A 22,742-nucleotide genomic window follows, 5' to 3' on the forward strand; every position below is an offset into this window, starting at 1 on the left:
ATTCAAATGAACTTAATCTCCCAACTAAAAATGGACACAGGGCGTGTTTACACAGTGGTGAAGGGAGGGGACGGGGCCTGAGTTAACGTGTGCAAAAACGCCCTGTGGCCTGTTTTAAGAGGTAGTTTTAATCCCCATGCCCTATTATACACTAGGGGCTTACAGAGGAGGTCATGCTAATCACAGGGGGACCCCAACGCATAATGTTCCCTAGTGTATGTAGGTGTTTTCACTGTATTCTAAGTGTCTTTTAACATAGCACTGGCTCTAGGACTGGTTAGTCAGACTCAGTTACCACCAGTATCCGTCTGAAAAAGTTGAGGGTACAGGATGATTTTGCAACAAGGCTTCTTTCTGCTCTTCTTTTTGTTCTTTCTGCACGTTATCCTTCTTCCTGCACTTATCTTCGTATTTGAGGACTTCTGTTGCTTCTTTCTGCACTTCTTTTGTTTCTTTCTGTGCATTTTTTCTTCTTTCTTCACATGTCCTATCTCTGTAGGCATAGTTAGAAATTAGCATTTAAAAAACCTTTGAAATTCACAGAAAAAACCATAGGTTTCAGGCACGTTATAGTTAGGAATTAGCATTTAAAAAACCTCAGAAATTCACTGAAAAAACCATAGGTTTCAGGGGTGTTATAGTTAGCTGGACTTTTCACTTGTACAAAACCATTGAAATTCCCCCGTTATAGTTAGTTCAGCTAACTATAACTCGCGCGCCCGCAATGCACTGCTGATGACGTCACATATTACATCACTCATGACATGGTCAGTGACATCACTCATGACATCACTGATGACATCTCAAATGACATCACTGATGACATCACTGATGACATCATTCTTGTGATAGAGTGGCAGACCTCCTCTCACCCTAATATAACCTTTGATACACACATTCAAAAATAGAGACTAAAATTTTCAAAACAATGGACATACCAATACCAGTTACAACAACCTCTTCAGTAATTCTAAGATCCACATACACATCCACTCATTCACCAACAGTCCTATACAGTCACTCATACATGTACTCACTCATCATATGTACTCATACACCTATACATCCTGTTACACAATGCCACTCATCCATAGAGTTACTCACACACATAGTCACTCATGCTAATAAAGAATCAAACATACATTTACTTGCATATACAGTTATACACACACCACCATACTTACTTCTACGGAAACTTACACATACTTAGTCTTTTAAACAATCACTTATAGAAACACATACTTATTCATACAGGAACTCTTTCAATCTCTCACTCTCACATATACTCACATATATACACCAATAGTCACATATACTAGTTTAAAACATATGTAGTTACTCATAAAGACACTATTGAGACAGTCATTCACTCACTAACACACCCATACACACACTCATCCACCCATACAGTCCTGCACACATGCTGTGTTCAACACATACAAACAGTGAGTCACTCATTCATGCACCTATGCACTACGTAATACCCCCCACCGAACCATGCAGACACTCAGACTGATACTCAAAAAACCAACTAATAACCTATATAGACACCCATGTAGCTACTCACCAACCCATGCAGCCACTTATACACAAAGTGAGAGACTGATACAGATATTTACATATTTAAACATTACTCACTAAGCCATGTATTCACTATGATACACTTAATCAGTCAGTTACACAATCAATTTTTCAAAAACAAATCATCCATTTAGACACTTATATACCCATTTATTCTTCCATCGACCTTGAGATATACATATATAAAACATATTTAATTTTCAGAAAAACACACATTCACTGGATGATGTCATCAGTGATGTCATCAGTGATGTCATTTGAGATGTCATCAGTGATGTCATGAGTGATGTCACTGACCATGTCATGAGTGATGTAATATGTGACGTCATCAGCAGTGCATTGCGGGCGCGCGAGTTATAGTTAGCTGAACTAACTATAACGGGGGAATTTCAATGGTTTTGTACAAGTGAAAAGTCCAGCTAACTATAACACCCCTGAAACCTATGGTTTTTTCAGTGAATATATATATAGATATCAGTTTTTATAAACCATTCAGAAACAAATTTGCTAAACAAAAATGACTATTTACAGTTACATGACCCAAGATCTATTTACAGAATGTCACATACATAGATTGTTCCATTTTAATTTATTCAACTAAGGGAATCTTTCCATATACATAAAGATGCATTCCATTTTTCTCTATTTACCTGAAAGTAACCATGCATTCTGTATGTTCCCACAGTTTCCATTATATGTTTTATTTCTAGGTACTTTTACTATTTTTATTCTAGTTTTGATCTTGTCTTGTACAATATCTTAAGTTGCATCTAGATATAAATCTTCTCTTCAGATAATTCTCTCATAGCATAGTCGTCTGTAAAAAGGAAGAAAGAAAGAAGAACAAAAAATGACTCTTGGATTCTACTCAGAGTTCTCCACTTTATATATACTCTAAGAGGCCGATTTACATGGATGTGCCGCAGCGCGGCAACGCAAGCCCTTTGCCTGCGCCACGCAGCGGCACTTCCAAAGCACATGAATGCAACACATTTACAATAATATGTCGCATTCCCTTGCTTTTCCCTGCGCTGTCACACAAACTGCTACCATACCCTGGCGCAGGCACCCTTGCACCATGGTGCAAGGATGCCTGCGTCATGGGGAGATAGTTTTTGTGCAGGAATGGGCACCTTCCTGCACAAAAACAATCACCACAGGCATTTTTCTCTTTCAATGCGTTGAAAGAGGAAAATAGAAGGAGAAATGAAAACATTATTCCTCGTTGCACCTCGCCATGCCTCCCATAGTGTGGCGTAGCATTCAGACACATTTCCAAATTTACAATTCCTCTTGAATTTGGAAATGTGTCTTGTACCGTGGGTGTTGCGTGGGAACACCCAGAGCAACACTCATGGAACACCCCTTTCACGCGAAGTGCTGCGTGTAAAGGGTGGCTTTTCCTGTCATTGTAAATATGGAGCAGTAACATGCGCCACCAGTACGTCACAAAAGTGACGCACTGGTGATGCAGGGGGCTTGTAAATCTGCCCCTAATGGTTTGTATAATGACTTACTCTCTCCAGAAGTTTGTTATTCACCCTTTTCCACTAGATCCCACATATATGGTTAGTCTGCACCTTCTATATGTTTTCCAAAGTTTTTCCAACAGCTTGCCTATATATAAAAAAAAATAATACAAAACACCCTTATTATACAATCCCTATTTTGTTCTTGTTCTACTGTTTGGGTATATTCTCTGTCTTACCTGTAGTAGTTTCCTCTAGATTCAGTGAGAATTAATTCCCCATGATACTGGATACTGTAAATATAGTAGTTACCAATCTCCTGTCGTTGGAAGTTTAGCAAGTGATATTTAGTTCACCTATACTAAGTTCACAATAATTCGGTGAATTGTCTATGAGTATTAATAGATCCCTCAATATATTTAAAAAATGTATTATGTTCTCTTTGGTATCTTCTTGCGCGTCAAGATATGTGAATCCTACTATTTATCATGGATGAATACTCGGATACGATTAATACCTTCATTTTTGGGTCTTCTGGGGCCATCAATGTCCAATCGGCTATAAACGTCACGCTTTTAAATTATACCATGATGTCTCTTTAAGAGCATCCCTATGGAATTTTGATTTAGAAAAGCAGTACATGTTTCAGACCAATCTTATTGCATAGATTAAGGAGGCCGTATATGTGCTTCACTTTATACCTCTCACCACTCCTGGCAATTAACGTGCCTCTTACCCTAGAAGATCCAGTCATCGATCGATAGAATAAGTCCTAGCTACTAAGCACTGCAAACCTGTTGTTCTTAAACAGTTTTAACATTAAATCTTCACGTTGTACCTCCTAATTATATTCTTGTCTTTGTATCTTAGCATTCGTATATGCTCATTACTACTTGGTTTAAATGAGTTATCGATATTACAAACTCATAAATAGTTATCCCACAGTGCATACGTTCCAATAAGAGCCTACATCTAGCCGTGTGTCTGCATTAATACCCTTTCTCGCGATCATTAGTCACTGCAGCCCATCGTCAATTGCGTCTCGTCTTCCGGTTGGATCAAGCTGCATCAACGTGAGGTTTAACTATACCTTCCATTTATACTCCACCTACTTGATAATTGCTTGCAGCTGAGATTGGCATGAACATTTTCTCTATGTAGGTTAAAACAGAGATTCATGTCTTTTTATCAAAATGGCTCCCAGCTCCCCACATTTCTTGCTGTTATTCCATATAATCTACAACAAAAGTATTTGTAAGATACAATTATTTAATGGTTTATAAAAAGGTGAGAAAATTATTATTCGGACATTAAGATTCCTTTTTAATTAGGTTTCTCAGTTCACGTCGGGAACTATAGCCAACTTCCCGGATTAGAGCCCTAATTTCTATTCGCTGACCTGTTCCGTAGTCAATTGCTCTACGTTCGTGGCATGCTAGATCTCATTAATTATTCAAGGAAATCAAGTTTTATCTCAAATGTGCTACATAAGCCTCAGATTTGATTATACGCTGACAATTACATTTTTTACATAAATCGCTCTACCAGTGGGCAATGGTTGATATCCATTCTTTTGCGGATATTTTTATTCTTAATCTAATTCTTGTTTAAGGGGTGGTAATTATTTTATGCTCTCATACTGATAAATATCACTATATAAGTTACATGGAACCTTAATAATTTCACTAGTTAACAAGGTCTCATCTAACCTTATTTCTCTCTTAGGGCCTTGTTTTAAAAAAAGTGAAGATAAGGTCTTTTTATTTTCTATTATGAATAATAGATGGAATATTAAGTACAAGTCCATGTTGAGAAGCTGAACCCTATTATATTTAGGTCTGTTTATTTACTAGTGGCTCAATCTGCCATTGTGCTAAGAGTGTTTCACAGAGTTAACATTATTTTCTATTGAACTATTCATATCTCTGTGTGTAGTTCCCTATCCATATTGAATTCAAATTGCACTGTTTATAGTTTATTTGTCCAGAATGTTTCTCTAATTCTTATTTACTTTTTAAAATTCCCCCTTCTCCTGTCCAGGGAGACATGTTCTATTCCCATTAACAGTATTCTACCAACCTCTGTATTTTTATGGTCATCACGGAACTGTATTGACATGTGATATTTTACATCACAATTATTAACTGCCCAGAGATGTTCCATACATCTGATTTTCAGCTTCCTTATAGTCAATCCTATATACATTTTGCCACACATGCATGTCATGAAATATGCACAACTGCTAGTATTACAGTTAATAAAGGTGGCAATACCATATTTTCTAAAGTACCTACTATCAAAAAAAGTATTTGCTCTATCCACTACATGTTTACAGCAGAGACACCTTCAGGAAGACCCTCAAGACCTGGCTTTTTGGCTAACAGATCCCCCCAGGACATTGAGACCCTCATGGGTGAGTAGCCCGCTTACAATTCCACTGATTAATTGATTGATTACATCCGTATTTGCCTTTTGGGAGTGTATTTAGTCTTGAGTCTTCTCTTCCCATCCCTATGTTTGGTAGCTCACAATGTTCTGTATCATTAGTACTCAGTATATCCCTCAAAGTTGGTAAAATCTTCTTAATGTCTGTGTCTAATGTAAGAAAATCTCAGTGTTTATGTAGAGTATTTAACACCCTTCTGTTGCCCTCTCTATACCTTGTGCTTTATCTCAAATTGTCATTATCCTTGTATCCACTCTTCACTTTATCTCTCAACATTTCTGCTCTTGTTATGTTCTGAACTCTTCTCTTGGACTTATTGATTATATCTCATTTATAACCTCTTCTTGTGAATCTCTGCGAGATGTCCTCTGCTATCTTATTGTCTCAGTAGGATCACTACAGTTCTGTTTAGTACGCAAAAAATCCCTCAAAGGGATATTATCAATTTGTCTTCTCAAATGTCCTGAGTCTGAATGTAAGATATCATTTACAGCATTAGATATCCTAAACAGTCTAGACTCAAACTTGCCTTCCATAACATACATTTCTAAGTCTAAGAAACAAATACTTTGTTTGCTATATTCCAAAGTTAGAGCAATGTTATACTGGTTGTGGTTAAGATGAGTGTGGACAGATTTCAGTATCTCTCCATTTCCTTTCCAAATCACGAGAATGTCATCGTTATAACTACCCCAATATATTCAATTTTGGTGCCAGGACACAGCCTTGCCTCACTCCTCTTCCAACGGTGAAGGTATCAGTGCACTCACCCCCTGTCCCGTAGCGAACCCTGGCCCTAGCCCCGATGTATAACTGTATCATAAAGGAAATTAGAGAGATATCCACTACCATACTCTCCAGAATCTGCCAAAGTTTGTCGTGGATCGCGCGGTCAAAGGCCGCAGTTAAGTCCACAAATGCCAGATAAAGTTTACCTCTTTTGGCCTTGGTGTATTTGCCTATTATTAGGTCCAAATTTAAACATTGCTCTAACGTTCCTAGGCCTTTGCGAAAACCATATGTATATCGCTAATGATTAAATGGTCGTCTGCCCAATCCTGCCCTCTAGTTAAAACAACTCTCCCAATTAATTTGACCGTAGAGTCTAATAACGAAATCGGCCTATAACATGCGGGGTTGTTCCTGTCCCCTTTTTTAAAAATAGGGACCAAAATCGATTCACTCCAGGTTGGGAGGAAACCAAGCGAACTACACACATTAATTACCTGTGTTAATATGAGTCCCCAAAACGCAGTATGTTTAAAAAGGTCCACGGGTATACCGTCTGGCCGAGGAGCCTTTCCCCCCATGCTCAATGTGATCGCCTCATTTATTTCACTTAGATCAAATTGAAGATACGAATGATGATTAATAATCTGGGGTTCTTCTTTGTCCCCTGCCAATTCACTACTAGTTTTTTTAGGCCAGGTTTGTTATAAAGCTTTGAAAAATGCTCAACCCATTCACCCCTTGTTATTGCTATCTCTATACTTGCCCTCTCAGAGTCTACCAAGAAAGGGGCATTAACCGCGTTCCAAAATGCAGAGGAATCTCTCAGTTCTGACGCTGCACGCAAGGAATTCCATGCGTCATCCTTTAAGAATTTTTTCCTTAATTTTAATGCACGGCTATACTCCATTCTGGCTCCTTTTATTTCTTGCTGGATTTTAACAGTTCTGTGGAGGGAAAGTTTAAGGTTGGCATGAGCTTTAGAACAACTGGAGTCAAACCATCCCATCTTGTGCGGGAGTTTCTTATTTGATTTTGTATGGAGGGCATCGCTAATGAACTCTGCGATTTCAGAAAAACCCTCCACAATATCTTTCTGGGGGTTACCAACTCCTAGACACTTGTTTATAGCATCACTACAGTTTGTAATAACCTTACTCATAATTAAATCTGGGTCAAGTTTCTTCCAACGCAAGGCAAAACCATTTTGTCTGGTCAGGGTAATGTCCGCAGCAGGATAGATAGTAAGAACCTTCCTACTGTCCGGATTACGGTCAACCTTAACTCTAATGCTCTGGGCAAAATGATCACTATGAGAAATATCATGGGTGTGAAAATTCACAATTCTGGAAGCATGTCTAGCTGAAATTAAAATAAAATCAATTGTGGAAAACATCCCTCGGTCTTCGAAAGTCAAGCTAAAAGGGATCGTCGGGCTGGATACATTATTTGCAAATCGCAGGTCCTCTGTAAACATTATTTCATTTAAAAAATCACCCGAGATAGAGTGATTAAAGTGGGGAAAACTTGGGTCTGTGTCGTACTCGAATTCACAAACCCTGTTGTCCACTTGTTGACATATAGCGATGTTAAAATCTCCACCCCAAATGATGAATAAGTCCTTTGAAGTAGCTGCCTGTAGTTTGTTAATATAAAAAATTATTGTCCTCAATAGTCCGGCTGAAATCTTCTGCTGACGCGTTATTTTAAAAATGTACTATTCCAATGCCAGTAATTATGTCCACATCAGCTACTAATATTTGGACATAACGATTAACAACCAAAGTTGCAGTGATGCCAAAATTTAAATTATTAGAAACATAGATGCACAGCCCCCCATTGCTCTCCCATGGGTTGATACTACCGCACGCGTATGAAAGGTTTTGAAGCCATAATTGTGAATGGGATCTATCGTCCATGTCTCTTGTAGACAAAATATGTCAAAGCCAATAACAAACTCTGTCCACAATGGGTTCACAATCTTCGTCTTTAGGGCTGCGATGTTCCAAAATATGAAATGGCAGAAGTTATCCTTCTCAATTCCATTGACAACCAGAGGACTATTTCCAATGGGAGAAACAATGGAGGCCACAGGAGTGATAACTAGGCTTTCAGCTGGACTATAGGCCGAAGAAGCAACCGGAGTCAAAGTCTTACCCATAATCTCTACGGGAAGATAATTACAGTTCCCCTGGTGAACAGTTGAACTAGGGTCTAATGCTAATGGGGCCCTGTCTGGGACATTAATAATACCCACGTTTATAAGAGCCCTCCCACTTGACTCATCCTCACTTAGGGAAGCAATAGGGCGTCAATCCACCTGACCTAAGCGAAAAAAAAGATCAAAACAATTGTGGACTGGGACGTTGTACAGAGGTGGAGGACTCAATGGGTATGCCTCGCTGTGAGGATATGCACGATTAAGATGAGGCGGTTGATAGAAAAACCCTAGGGGATCACATTAATGTCTTTATTCGAGATGGAATAAGTATCTGCCCTGGTCAAAATATTGTTGTGGGGACTTAAAAGTCAAAATCACACAATTTTTTTTAATTTTTTTTTTCAGTGTTTTGTATAGTGCAAACTTGTCCCCGTAGGCTATCAGAGCGCTTCACAGTTCAGGACATGGTAACTCTTCTGGTACAGAGTTCTGTATAGTATTTAATATATTCCAGTCCAGTTCAAAGTTGACATCTCTATTTCTTTTGATAACTGTTATAGTACGTTCGCAGGCTGTAAGACTAGAGCGACCATGTCCCCAAGGGAAGCAAGAGCCCTGTAGTGGACAAACAACATTAGCTCTAAAACTCTTGTGTCCTTGAGCAAGAGTATTTGGGCGAGCCACATATGGATGCTCTGTAACGTTTACGGTAGGAATTTACTCATTAAGAAGATCTTGGTTTCTTTCTTGAATCTTGCGTGGTTGGGTGGCCTTCTTATGTCTGGGGTAGCGAATTCCATATTCTGGTTGCGGCACCTGAGAACACTCTGTTATAAGTTTTTTTTGTTGCAGAAATCAGTGGTTTCAGCACTAGGTCTCTGGCGCTCCTTGATTGTCTGTTTCCCCCAGAAGCCACCAGTTTCTGTGCAAGGTATCTTGATGACTTGAAGTGTAGAGCTTTGTGTGTTATGCACGCCAGTTTGAGCTGAATTCTGGCTTCATAAGGTAGCCAGTTCAGTGCTTTTAAGGTGAGGAGAGATGTGGTCGAATTTTTTGGCCCTGTTATGAGCCTTGTTGCTGCGTTGAGGCAGGCTTTTAGAGGTGCTGTTGCAATTTTGGGGAGCCCAGAGAGCGTTGTGCATCTGTATTCGATCCTCGAGATTACTAATGCTTGAACTGCCATTTTGAGGTCCGCCGTTTCGATGAAAGGTTTCAATTTCTTAATGTGGCTCAGGTGAAATCTTTCACTTTTAGCCAGTGTTTTAATGTGTGACTGCATGTTTAGGCTTTGGTCCAGAGTTATTCCTAGAGATTTGGTTGAATCTACAGTGATCGGGGTGCAATTGAGTGCGATGATCAGATTGGTCCATTCCTTTATAATGGGCGGACTTTTGGTGGGTAAAATTAGGAGGAATACTGTTTTTTGTGTGTTTAGTTTAAGCTGATTGCTTGTTAGCCATTGCATCGTCGCCCGTAGAGCCTTGTTCATTGTTCTGATCTCCTTTAAAGAGGAGATCTTCATGTAAATCTGAGTGTTATCGGAATACATGTGGAAAAGGATGTTGAATGGTGATGGGGAGAGGGTTGATCCTTGTGGAACCCCTATCTGGATGGGGGATGATGTTGACAGGTGATGTGATCTGTTCTTCAAGTAGGACTTGAACCATTCAAGAACGTTCACGGAAAAACCCATCCTGTTCTTCAGACGTTCTAGCAACACAATCCCCTGGTGGTGACTTGAAAAGAGGCTATCTAGAGAGACAGTTTTTGAGCCCAACCAAAGTAATGATTTATTCCTAAGTGAGTCCCAGGATTCTATTAACCCGGCCGATAATCCAGGAACATTAGCTAAAATGACCGTATACGGGGTCACAGCTGGAGGTAAATCCAGGACTATCGTGGACGGATCATTTACATGATTATACGTAGGGGCTGAAGTGGGGGGGTTAAAGGAGTCAGAGTGAAAAAGGTTGATGGTGGTGACTTAGAACCAATGCTTCTTACCTCCAGGGAATGTAGGGAGTCCTTAACTACGGTAGTTGGAGTGGACTTAGGGAAACCACCTAAAGGATCAACAGATGGTAATGTTGGATTAATGGACGAGTTTATATGATCTTTTCCCCGGTTTCACCCCAATGCATTTGGTTGGCTACCTGGAATAGTCACCCCCTCTATGAGTCTGGTTATTGGTGCTACCATCAATATGATCTCTCCTGCTAAGTGCTGCATTATTTGCTACAGGATTAGAGGGGTATCGAGATTCTGGGAATTTCATAAGTAGCTCTTCTAGAGCACCCACTCTGCTAGATAAATTGGTTAAAGCTTCTCTCAAATAGGAATCTAGTGTATCAAGTTTTCTATTTAAAAGTGCCAAATCCCTGTGGGGATTAGATATGGGGCTGCTAATGGCATTTCCCTTGCGGCCTTGTTTCCGAACCGGCAATGGCTTGTCCATAATGGCCGTTTTTCTCCGCACTATGCATGGAATCGATCCATTCACAGTTGCTGCGGCCTCTTGACAACTGGGGAGGGGATTAATTGAATTTCTTAGTCGTTTGGTTGGGGGCTGAGAATCGCTGTCCAAATCACTAACAGAAATGTGGTCTGAGGGGTTCAAGGCGCTACAGTTAATAATTGCACCACTCCTCAGGGATTTAATAATGTCCGATGAAAGGGCAAGAGTTCCAGGATCCTGATTACCAGCAGTAGGACCCGGAACCGGGGCAGATCTATCAGTGTTTATGGCCTCTTCCACCAAGGTGATCTGTTGCTCTATCGCCCCCATTGCCCCAGTTAAATTGTTTAAAAGGGACTGACGGGATCCCCCCCTGCCTCTTTATGGGGCTTTTTAGGACCACTCAGAGTTTTCCTTTTCCCCATTTTAAATGGAATACCACAGGACAGCTTCGATGTTCAATGGAAAATAAGATTAATAGAGAAAAGACTGTTCAAGGTCACGGACTCACCAAGTTTGTGTACTAGCGTTCACAGCGATTAAATCAGAAGAGTCTACTTTTAGGGAGACCTCAGGGCTTCGACAGCGTGGCAAAGGGCCGTGGCCCAGCTCAGCCTCTACCTGCATATGACGGGCTAAGACGGGCTAAGATTTTTCATTTTCCAGGCTTGCTCCGTCTCTTACAAGCCCATTAACAGATTTGTGTAGGAGGGAGCACACCTGGATCCCTTGGCTGTGCACCTTAAAGGTCATTTCTATATAGAAAAAAGGTTTTATTAAGTACTGACTCTATTAAATCTAGAATCATTTCTGAGTGTTGTAGGTAACTTGCTGATTTTGTTTAACGGAAGTATTTAAGTACTTCCACCCCTTATGTATGTTGTATGCTCATATATAGACTGTTCACATCGATCGTGACCATGTACATGTCTTCTTCCCCATCAATAGCCCCTCTTTGTTTCAAAAGTATTTAGTATGTTTTATATATGAGGATAACGTTTTTACAAAAGGATCCAGGTATGTGCCTACATACTCAGAAATGTGTTCCGTATGGCTCCCTTTTCCTTAAATTAAGGGTCTCTCTGGTGGAATCCTGCCCCCTTATGTATCTTGGGCAAAAAAGAAATGATCAAGATCATCGCATTGTCTACCCAGCGATAGTTGAACTCATCTACTTCTAATAGTTGCCTGAGTTTCTCTTTAATTAATTCTTTAGATTTTCACATTTCAGGATCGTCACTTTTTTGATAGTTAGAGTGATCTCTTGATTGGCGTAGTGACTCCATACGATTGAGGTTCTGTGTGAATCGGAACGACACTTTTTGGGTGTGTTCGAATATGGGCGAGTTTGGTATCTACGAACCGCAAATGACGAGTTTAGTGGGCGTACGCGTTTTCGCTATGCTACTATGTACGGATCATCTCATTTTCAGGTATGTCCATCCGAACCCTCGGGTTCCATTTTAGATGCGGCATCCATTTTGTTTCTTGCCCTCAAGTAGCCAGCGAACGGACCTTGTCCGCTCTGTGACCCTGGGATTCCCAAGCTTTCACGAAGGACACGTGTTTCTTTGAGGGTGTCCTTTATGATAAGGGAAATGACACGGCAAAGGCAGATGGCCCCGCTCAAGGCTCATCTTGCCGTGTAGGTCTATTGTTTCAGTCATGCATGCATTAGACACGAGGTCTTTGATCCTGCAATCAAGTTTCTGTTATTACTCTCTACACTCTTTTTCAATCTGTTGTGCATCCTTGTTCTTCCTTTGCATCTGTTTATGTCCCTTCTCTTAATGTGTTTACAGTCAGAATGGAATGTTTTTAATGTGGGGATAACGTGCTTTTACAGTTGGGAACCGGCAATGTTGCTGTAATTATGTTCCGGGCTTCCGAAACATGAAAGCGACTCTTTGAAGTTTATTGTGGGAACTAAATCGTGATTTTTGTCTGCCATGTTGTGCTATGACCAAATTGTGTATAAAAGGAGCGATCCACTTTTGCAATTCGAAGCAGTCTCTCAGAACCTACACGTCGTGTACTTCTTGCGATTTCTGTATCCCTGCAGTAAATAAACGCTGATCTTTGACGCTGCCGGAAGTGTCCCGTGTCTCTGTGTTTTGTACGCCGGAACAGGTAACCCACGAAGGTTTCAGGTGTTGTCCCCTGGCACCGCTGGGCCTTAGAAAAGCCCAGTCCTTCACGATAATCAGAATGATTGAATACTATCGCATTCCTACCGCGCCTGCTTCACCAGTGATGATTGACTGCTCATCACGCAGACCTTTCAGTGCTTTATGTTCTTCTTTATTCGAATTGTCATCAGTTTTCGTGGCGCACACGGATCAAAGTCTCGCTTTACCAAATCCATGAAAATATCCATCACATTATCTCCCTTCAATAGTGGAAGAAATGTTGACTTTGGTTTGAACGCACTAGTTAGACAATGATCAATTTCAATACTTAGGGGCATATTATCAAGAAACAGCGTTAAAATTATCACCACTTTAGAGGCAGAAAATGGGCTCGATCATCTGCCCTTGAGAATTCCCATAGAAGCCCAGGCTCTGGTGTGAACATGGGCCTCTATTGGAATTCTCTGCGGCATATCATCAATTGTAACGCCGTGCTTGATAATATGCCCCTTTCTTCTCTCGCTAGATCTTCTATGTCACAGTCAGTTTCATTATCCAAATTTACCAACATTCCTATGTCCAGCAGTTCTTTAGTAGACACATGACTAGCAATGCATGTGAAACAAAACAGATTTTGAAATAAAATAAGTTTCATTCAAAATACTAGATAGAAAAATGCAAAAAATGTATCAGCTCAGTAGGAAAAGGTCGTGCCTTACTATATCGTCATATGTGGTGGTGCCGTAAGCCTATAATTTCAATGGAACAAAGTGTAAATGTTCTTATCAGCTAACTAGTGAAAGCCATTTGGCAAAATTCATATTAAGAATGTATTTATGTTTTCTCATCAAAACACTCCCCGCCTTTCAAATCAGTAATGTAAAAAAACAAAAAACAAAGAAGAGTGACACATTTTTAATAGACGAAAAATGTTGGTGAATCCCACCGCATGAAAACATACAACACTGTACATATTTCATAAGAATGGAGCCTTTGAACTTCTTCGCCTCTTTGCTACTTTGTTGCACAAGCCTTCCACCTCGGATTCCTGGTATCTAGCCTGATCCCGGTCAGACTACACCGCCCAGCAGCCCATGCGGCGCGCACGCGGCCAAAGCAGGGGAGAGTGCCCGGAGGTGCTTAAAAGGCGGCCAGGGCTCCCACAGCGCGGGACGCGCGTGGGAGTACACAGGCCGCTCCTGTCAGAGCCCGGAGGATGCTGGGCTGGGCCCACTCTCTTTCACCTTCATAAGACTAAGGTACTATCTAACTCTTACTATTCCTGCTTGTTACCATGTCAAAAGGAAAGGGACTAAAAGAGAAGACTGGAGGGAGGGTCGGAGCCACCCTAAACTCCTTCCTAGTCAGAGTGGCAAGCGTTCTCTTGCATGAGATAGAGCTGACCGAAAGAAGTCTTTCTTTGGACCCGACCTCCCTAATATTGGGCCTGCCCTCAGCCCCCGAGACAGTTACTCCTCCAGCCATTATGTTGCCAGGACCTGTAACCCTAACATCCCTTCCAACAGATCAAAGCAGCTTTTCTCCCCCAAACTTGAATACAGAGAGCATTCCAGGAAGGGGTTTAGATTTCTCTTTTCAGAAAGTCTCCTTATTGGACTCTTCTTCACCACTTCCACCTGCCATGCGAACCAGAGCAGGGGGGCTACTAACGGCCCAATACCTAACATTTTTTAAAACTCTCGCTCCCCTAAATCTAAAACGGCTCAAATAAGGGTGCTTTCTACAAACTTTAAAGGTACAGTGACACTAACGCCATTAAGCACTTTGCTGTCTCAGGCACTGCAAGCGATTCCATCGGGTCAAATATTACAGTAAGGCTAAATGAAATAATAGCTCCCATTCTTGCTAGATTGTCCCAAATAGCACGGCGCCTGGTGGAGTTAGAATCACAGAATCAGACTTTACTTGCCCGAATGCCTGCAATGCATGATTCTCTACCGATAGCATCTACAATCATCTGGTGGCCCCATTAGTGCTGCAACACAGCCCTTCAATGTTACCTCCAAGCCTAATCTTACACGGGCCACCCAATGCCTCCCTGGACCGAATGAAGGGGACTTAACCTCCCAGCCGCTATTACCCCAGAAGCGATCAAGAGGAGAAATACAAAAGGCCGGGCTCCATGAAAACCACAATGGAGCATAATAGCACCTCTCGCAACAAACTCTCCATCTTCCACCTGCTGCGGCCCCATTGGTTTTGGTTCTGGCAAATGTCCCCCACGCCATGAAAACCAGAGTGAATCTACCAGACAATTCATAGACAAATGCCTCCATTGCTTACTGTGTAATGTTGATGTGACTGGGCAGGGGAGGAGGCAGCTGGCTCATGAATTAATTATGGCCAGGAGAGTAGTTTGTGTTGGGGACAAAGAAAAACACTTTGCGGTGACTGTGTGGTAATCAATTTCAATAAATCACACGCAAGTACTTCCTTCTTACTTCCTTAGCTAACCTTTACAGCCCCACTTTAAGGAACACCCAGATAATACCCTCAGCCTTGGAGTTCTTTTATACTGGCCAGGGTGTTTCCAAGGGGAGGGTTCTTATGAACAGAACTCGAATCCATCTAGTGCCCTGAATGTGGGTCCAATCATAAATCCTGGGATCAGATTAGACAATAGATTTGCTGCTTTGTCGAATCTGGAGGCTTGTGACTGATTAACCCTGTCACCTCCTCAATTACTCACCTGGCCAACTACTGTGATCCCAGTAGAGTGTAGCCCACTGATGCCTTCACCCAGCACATTACCCTTTGAGGTTGCCCCCGTAGCTGAAATTTTAGCAGCTAGTACACAGGGACATGGGCAGACCCTACTGCTCTCTATGAATAATACTGAGGGAACTAGGGTGAACATGGTATCATGGACTGTGGCAGGTTTAGCCTCCAAAATCATTAACCCACATTGGCTAAATGAGTGGCAATCCATGGAGATAGTATTATTCCAGGAAACTTGGGAAAAAGACCCTCCCTTTTTACGGGGTTTCGCACCTTCCACTCTCCAGCCATTCCCTCAGCCTCTGGAAGGGCAACGGCTGGCTTGCTTACTTCAATTTCAAATACTATTCCACTCTAAGTCAGACAAGTTGGTCCCTTACACGCCCATTTCCAGATTGTGGAGCTGGTCACTAGGAAACAGGAAACCTACACTCTTGTCAACTTCTATAATAATGTGTTTGGGAGGAACTCGAGGGTTGTGGTAGATGCTTTAGTGTTTGGCGATGGAAAAATTGTACAAAGGGAAAAAAGGGGGCAATGTGAATCTTATATGGGAGGGGATTTCAATATTCACCTTTGTAAGCTGAATGGGACCAGGGCATGTGGAGCAGAAGACGCTCATGGTAATCTCCTCACACATTTTTTGTAATAACGGGTATGGAGAGACTCTGAATAGTCTGTGTTATTCCAGTGGAATCTGTCTATACCAAATGTGATGAATGAGAGAGGGCAAGGGACCACTTTCAGAAGGGGCACCCAAGAGTCCACTATTGACTTCGTTTCAGCGTCCGGACATCTACTTCGGAAAGTGTCCCTCATGAGTATCCGGTTTGTACCCCATAGTGATCACGCCAGGCTATTGACTTACCTAAATATTTTATCCAGACCTAAAGAACACAAGCAGGTTGTAGAGGACGTGAACCTGTCTAGGAAAAATGGCTATCAATTGAAATGGACAGGGGCAAAAAAATGTAATCTGGTCCCCGAACTTTTAGTGCTGGTAAAGGAAGACATCGTAGCACGCTTGGGAGAAAAGATATTGCCCGAAGACCTGGTCACTAGATTTACCGCCCTTCTGGCGAAAATAAAAATAGCACTTACGCGTGTAAAGTCATCAAATGCTACTGCTAAAAAGGGGTGGTTTGACTCAGCCTGTACTAAAGTGAAATTAGCCCTCGTAAATTTCCTAAAAACTCTACCAAGAGACTATTCTAAGATCCGCTCACTACGAAATGAGTACAAATTAGCCAGGAGAGCAAGAGAGAATGATCTTAGGGCACAGGTATGGGAATGCCTTGAGCAAGCAGCTATCTCTGGCAGCAGCAGAGACTTTTGGGAAATTGTGAATGCCCCTTATTTTGAGGACATTAGTGACCCCGTATTAGATGTGCGTGAAGTTGAAGTGGCATGGGTGAGACATTGTGAAGGAATTTTTGGGCTCCCAACTCCCTCATCTACATGAGTATGTTCACCTGAATCTTCACCTCAGGGAGTACTAATCTTCTCTGTATCCGAGGTCCAAAAGGCTTGAGAATTCTGTACCCCTGGTAAGGCCCCGGAGCCAGACGGAGTACCAATTGACCTCTTTCAATATAACTTTGATAAGTGGGTCCCTTTACTTGCACATTTTTTTAACAGGATTCAGATAGTAGGCCCACCTCCATCATGGAAACAGAGCGTTATTGTACCGATTTATAAAAATGGGGATAGGGGCTCTCCTAAGAATTACCGCCCTATATCTTTCCTACATGCCAAACTAATGGGGCTGGTCCTCCTGGCCAGACTGGAGGATTGGGCAGAAACGCATAACACAATTACGAAGGCAGAATATGGGTTCCACAGAGGTATGGGGACGGTCGACCAGTGCCTAAACCTCTCCCTAACTATAGGGAAGTACTCGAAGGCTAAAAGCGGGAAACTATACATGGCCTTCATGGACTTAACATCAGCCTTTGACTGTGTTTCACATTCTAAGCTGCGGTCCATGATGGAGGGTATGGGCCTGACCCGGAGATGATTGGATTCATCCGTCAGCTGTATGTCGATGCCACTGCTCTTGTAAGGTATTGAAGGATGGGGGGGTGCACTTGTGATTTAAAAATAGAAGAGGAAGTAAGACAGGGGTGTGTGCTCGCCCCATTTCTTTTTTCAATCTATACAAACGGAGTCGAGTCCTCCCTGTCTGCTGTCTCATTGGATGTGCCCAAATTCAGTAGACATGTGGTGGGATGAGATCTGTAAGCTGCAGAGGCCAGAACAGGACGGGGGCTGGGTAGCCAGTATTGTCTTCAAAGGAAAAAAGACAGGACAAGAACCAGGCCCACCCCCACTTCCTGGTCCCACAGACAAACAGGAGCAGCAGTCATTGTATTAGGAGACGGAGAATCAAGAAACTTGGATAAATATGGCAGAGCTGCCAAACAGCTCAGATCCCTGCCTGGAAATGTCAACAGAAGAAGGACATCTGCTGCACACTCTGGGCTTCACAAAAGAGGACTTTGACTTGCTTCAAAAGATCAAGGAGTGACTCCCTGAAAGCAACAGGCAGAGAAGAGCTTCAAGAAGTCATCTGCATCAGCTCCACCAAGACAAGCCCAGCTGACCAGTTTCACCCAGACTTTAAAGGATTTGATCAAGTGCATGGTGGCACTTGTAATCCTAAACCTCCAAGAGGCAAATCAGAGCTTCTTGGCCTGTGGCTGGTGTTGTAGACCCTAAAAGACCCAAAGGAGACATCTGGAGAAGAAGGACTGCCCTGCAGGACCCTTGGACTGCACAAGAGAGGACGTTGCCTGTCTTAAACAATAGGGAGTACACTACCCTGATCAGTAACAGGTAGAAAAGTGCTGTAAGGCCTACCTGCAACATCAACAACGAGAACAACTCCAGTTGACAAGCTTCACATGGATTTACTTGGATTGACCAGTTGCATTGTGGGAGTTGTAGTCCAGACCCCAAGAGGCAAATCAGAGCTTATGAACCCGTGGCTGGTGCTATGGTCCACTTTCCTGCATCATGAAACACTTCTGGAAGTAACTGTAAAAGTGTTACATCACGGGAGGGATGATTCTTGAGTTTGTCCCTGTCCAGCGCAAACTTTTTGAACCCATTGAACTCTGTATGCTTCTTAGCACCATTTTGACTATTAATCTCTAAAAATCCATATTTCCCATTCCCTACTTTGGATTTTTGTTATTTTGGTTTAATTTTTTTTACATTTTTATTGAGTTTCTTTTGTACCAACAAACAAATGATGGACGGAATGCTGACAATGCAGACATTCTCCCCCAGTGAAGAGATCTGGGTTAAATCCATCGTTCTTTTGCCCACTACGCCACCCCAGTTCAGACATGGACATATGCAAATCAGTCTTAACCCTGTGCCTCATGGGAACAGTCCAGCCCGAACTGCCAAGCCATGTCTTCCCTGGACCAGAATCAAGCATCCTAGGACCAGTTTCTGGCTATCAGCTGTCATCAGCCAGGATAGCTTGACTCCAGTTGCGTAGTGAGCACAGGACCCACGTCTGGGCATACCCATCCCACTTAGGGGGAAAAGCGTTACAACAAACAAATGATGGACGGAATGCTGATAATGCAGACATTCTCCCCCAGTCAAGAGATCTGGGTTAAATCCATCGTTCTTTTGCCCACTACGCCACCCCAGTTCAGACATGGCCATATGCAAATCAGTCTTAACCCTGTGCCTCATGGGAACAGTCCAGCCCGAACTGCCAAGCCATGTCTTCCCTGGACCAGAATCAAGCATCCTAGGACTGGTTTATGGCTATCAGCCGTCATCAGCCAAGATAGCTTGACTCTAGTGGCGTAGTGAGCACGGGACCCACGTCTGGGCATACCCATCCCACTTATGGCGAAAAGCGTTACAACAAACAAATGATGGACAGAATGCTGACAATACAGACATTCTCCTCCAGTCAAGAGATCTGGGTTAAATCCATTGTTCTTTTGCCCACTACGCCACCCCAGTTCAGACATGGCCATATGCAAATCAGTCTAGACCCTGTGCCTCATGGGAACAGTCCCGCCCGAACTGCCAAGCCATGTCTTCCCTGGACCGGAATCAAGCATCCTAGGACCGGTTTCTGGCTATCAGCCGTCATCAGCCAGGATAGCTTGACTCCAGTGGCGTAGTGAGCACAGGACCCACGTCTGGGCATACCCATCCCACTTAGGGCGAAAAGCGTTACAACAAACGATGGACGGAATGCTGACAATGCAGACATTCTCCCCCAGTCAAGAGATCTGGGTTAAATCCATCGTTCTTTTGCCCACTACGCCACCCCAGTTCAGACACGGCCATATGCAAATCAGTCTTAACCCTGTGCCTTATGGGAACAGTCCAGCCCGAACTGCCAAGGCATGTCTTCCCTGGACCGGAATCAAGCATCCTAGGACCGGTTTCTGGCTATCAGCCGTCATCAGCCAGGATAGCTTGACTCCAGTGGCGTAGTGAGCACAGGACCCACGTCTGGGCATACCCATCCCACTTAGGGCGAAAAGCGTTACAACAAACGATGGACGGAATGCTGACAATGCAGACATTCTCCCCCAGTCAAGAGATCTGGGTTAAATCCATCGTTCTTTTGCCCACTACGCCACCCCAGTTCAGGCATGGCCATATGTAAATCAGTCTTAACCCTGTGCCTCATGGGAACGGTCCAGCCCGAACTGCCAAGCCATGTCTTCCCTGGACCGGAATCAAGCATCCTAGGACCGGTTTCTGTCTATCAGCCGTCATCAGCCAGGATAGCTTGATGACGACCTGGCTTGGCAGTTCGGGCTGGACTGTTCCCATGAGGCACAGGGTCAAGACTGATTTGCATATGGCTGGGTTCAAACTGGAATGGCATGGTGAGCAAAAAAACAATGGATTTAGGCCCAGATCTCTGTACTCGGGTGAATGTATGACATTGTTCTGCATTCTGTCCATCAATTGTTGTTTTGCATTTTTCACCCCGAGTGGGACGGGTATGCTCAGACGTGAGTCCCGTGCTCTCCATGCCACTGGAATCAAGCTATCCTGGCTGAAGAGGGGTGAAACTCCGAAACTGGTCCTAGGATGCTTGTTTCAAGTCCAGGGAGAACCTGGCTTGGCAGTTCAGGCTGGACTGTTCCCATGAGGCACAGGGTCAAGACTGATTTGCATATGGCTGGGTTCAAACTGGAATGGCATGGTGAGCAAAAAAACGATGGATTTAGGCCCAGATCTCTGTACTGGGGTGAATGTATGACATTGTTCTGCATTCTGTCCATCAATTGTTCTTTTTGCATTTGTCACCCCGAGTGGGAAGGGTATGCTCAGACGTGAGTCCCGTGCTCTCCATGCCACTGGAATCAAGCTATTCTGGCTGAAGAGGGGTGAAACCCCGAAACTGGGCCTAGGATGCTTGTTTCCAGTCCAGGGAGGACCTGGCTTGGCGGTTCGGGCTGAACTGTTCCCATGAGGCACGGGGTCAAGACTGATTTGCATATGGCTGGGTTCAAACTGGAATGGCATGGTGAGCAAAAAAACGATGGATTTAGGCCCAGATCTCTGTACTGGGGTGAATGTATGACATTGTTCTGCATTCTGTCCATCAATTGTTGTTTTTGCATGTGCCAGTAGTAGATGGCATGGTTTGGGATAAAGTTCGATACCAAATATATGGCCAGACGGAGATGATTCGAATGCCGTATGTCTTTGGTGTCTAATTAGGTGACATCATCACTCCCGGACTTCATTCCGACGACTGGGATTTTAATGCAACACAATATTTACCTCGGCACTCTAAAAATATATAGCATTTGCATTCAATAATACAGCTGGTCTGTTTGACTTTCTATTTAGCCGTTCACAGGCAAGTAACCCAATTTAGTCAGTATAGACTGTAAAAAAAAATAATGTTTTTATATATTAATATTGTTTCATTATCTTATTGTGGTGACTTTGTATTTTACAATAACATCTGAATATAGAGTGTGAGACAATAAAAGTGTCAGTCACAATTTCACGGAGACTCTGTTCTTGTAATCTCTACGTTGTCTTTGGTGGAATACAGCCGACACGTGTTTCGTTACCAAAAATAACTTCTTCAAGGCTTAAAGGAAGTCCAAAAAAGGTACGACAGTATAAATCTCTAATGGATGTTTCCAAATATAGAGAAGGCACCCGTATCTTGTGTGTCGTTCAAAGCCAAGGTTAAAATCAAAGACATGTATTGTATGTCAACCTCAAAAGAATAAGAACGGTATCTAGGGAAGAGTATCTTCTTGTCTGGTATTTCCCCAATTTTGGTCAAGTACATAGCAATCCTACTTCATGTACGTCGCATTCATTTTCGGAACAAATTGAAATTAACGAGGGGTCCTGTACATATTTCTCTATCAGTCCCACTTTATGTATTAGGCGTAAGTATTAAGAGTGTACAATTCCAGACAAGATCTTGGCCGTTGTCAGACAAGTATCCGGGGCTGTGATATGCCCACCTTTTCTGTCGGGGTGTCCTTCATTTAGTGAAACGAAGGACACCCCGACAGTTCTTGACAACGGCCAAGATCTTGTCTGGAATCGTACACTCCTAAAACCTACGCCTAATACATAAAGTGGGACTGAAAGATAGAATAGAAAGTCAAACAGACCAGCTGTATTATTGAATGCAAATGCTATATATTTTTAGCGTGCAGAGGTAAATATTGTGTTGTTGTAACTAACATAGGAGTCATTGGGAACTCTATGTACTTACATTTGTGGTAGCCGGATGTACTATTTTACCTCGAGTGGCACCAATCCTAGTTTGTGCTCTTAAGAGAAAGAAATCAGCCTCTGTCAGACTATTGCTTCACTGATGTGCTGCCCTGTTTCCACCGCTACCTTTCTCTGTCATCTGTAATCAGGTTCGTTATACACAATGGGAACATTGTCCTGCCCCATTTCAAGGTAGTTTGCTGACACAGAAAAATAAATGTGTCTACTTTTAGGGTTGTAATCTATCGGACCCAAGATCCTATTATTATAAATTGAGTGCTCAAAA

This window comes from Triturus cristatus, chromosome 6 (assembly GCF_964204655.1).
Source record: "Triturus cristatus chromosome 6, aTriCri1.1, whole genome shotgun sequence".
NCBI classification, from domain to species: Eukaryota; Metazoa; Chordata; class Amphibia; order Caudata; family Salamandridae; genus Triturus; species Triturus cristatus.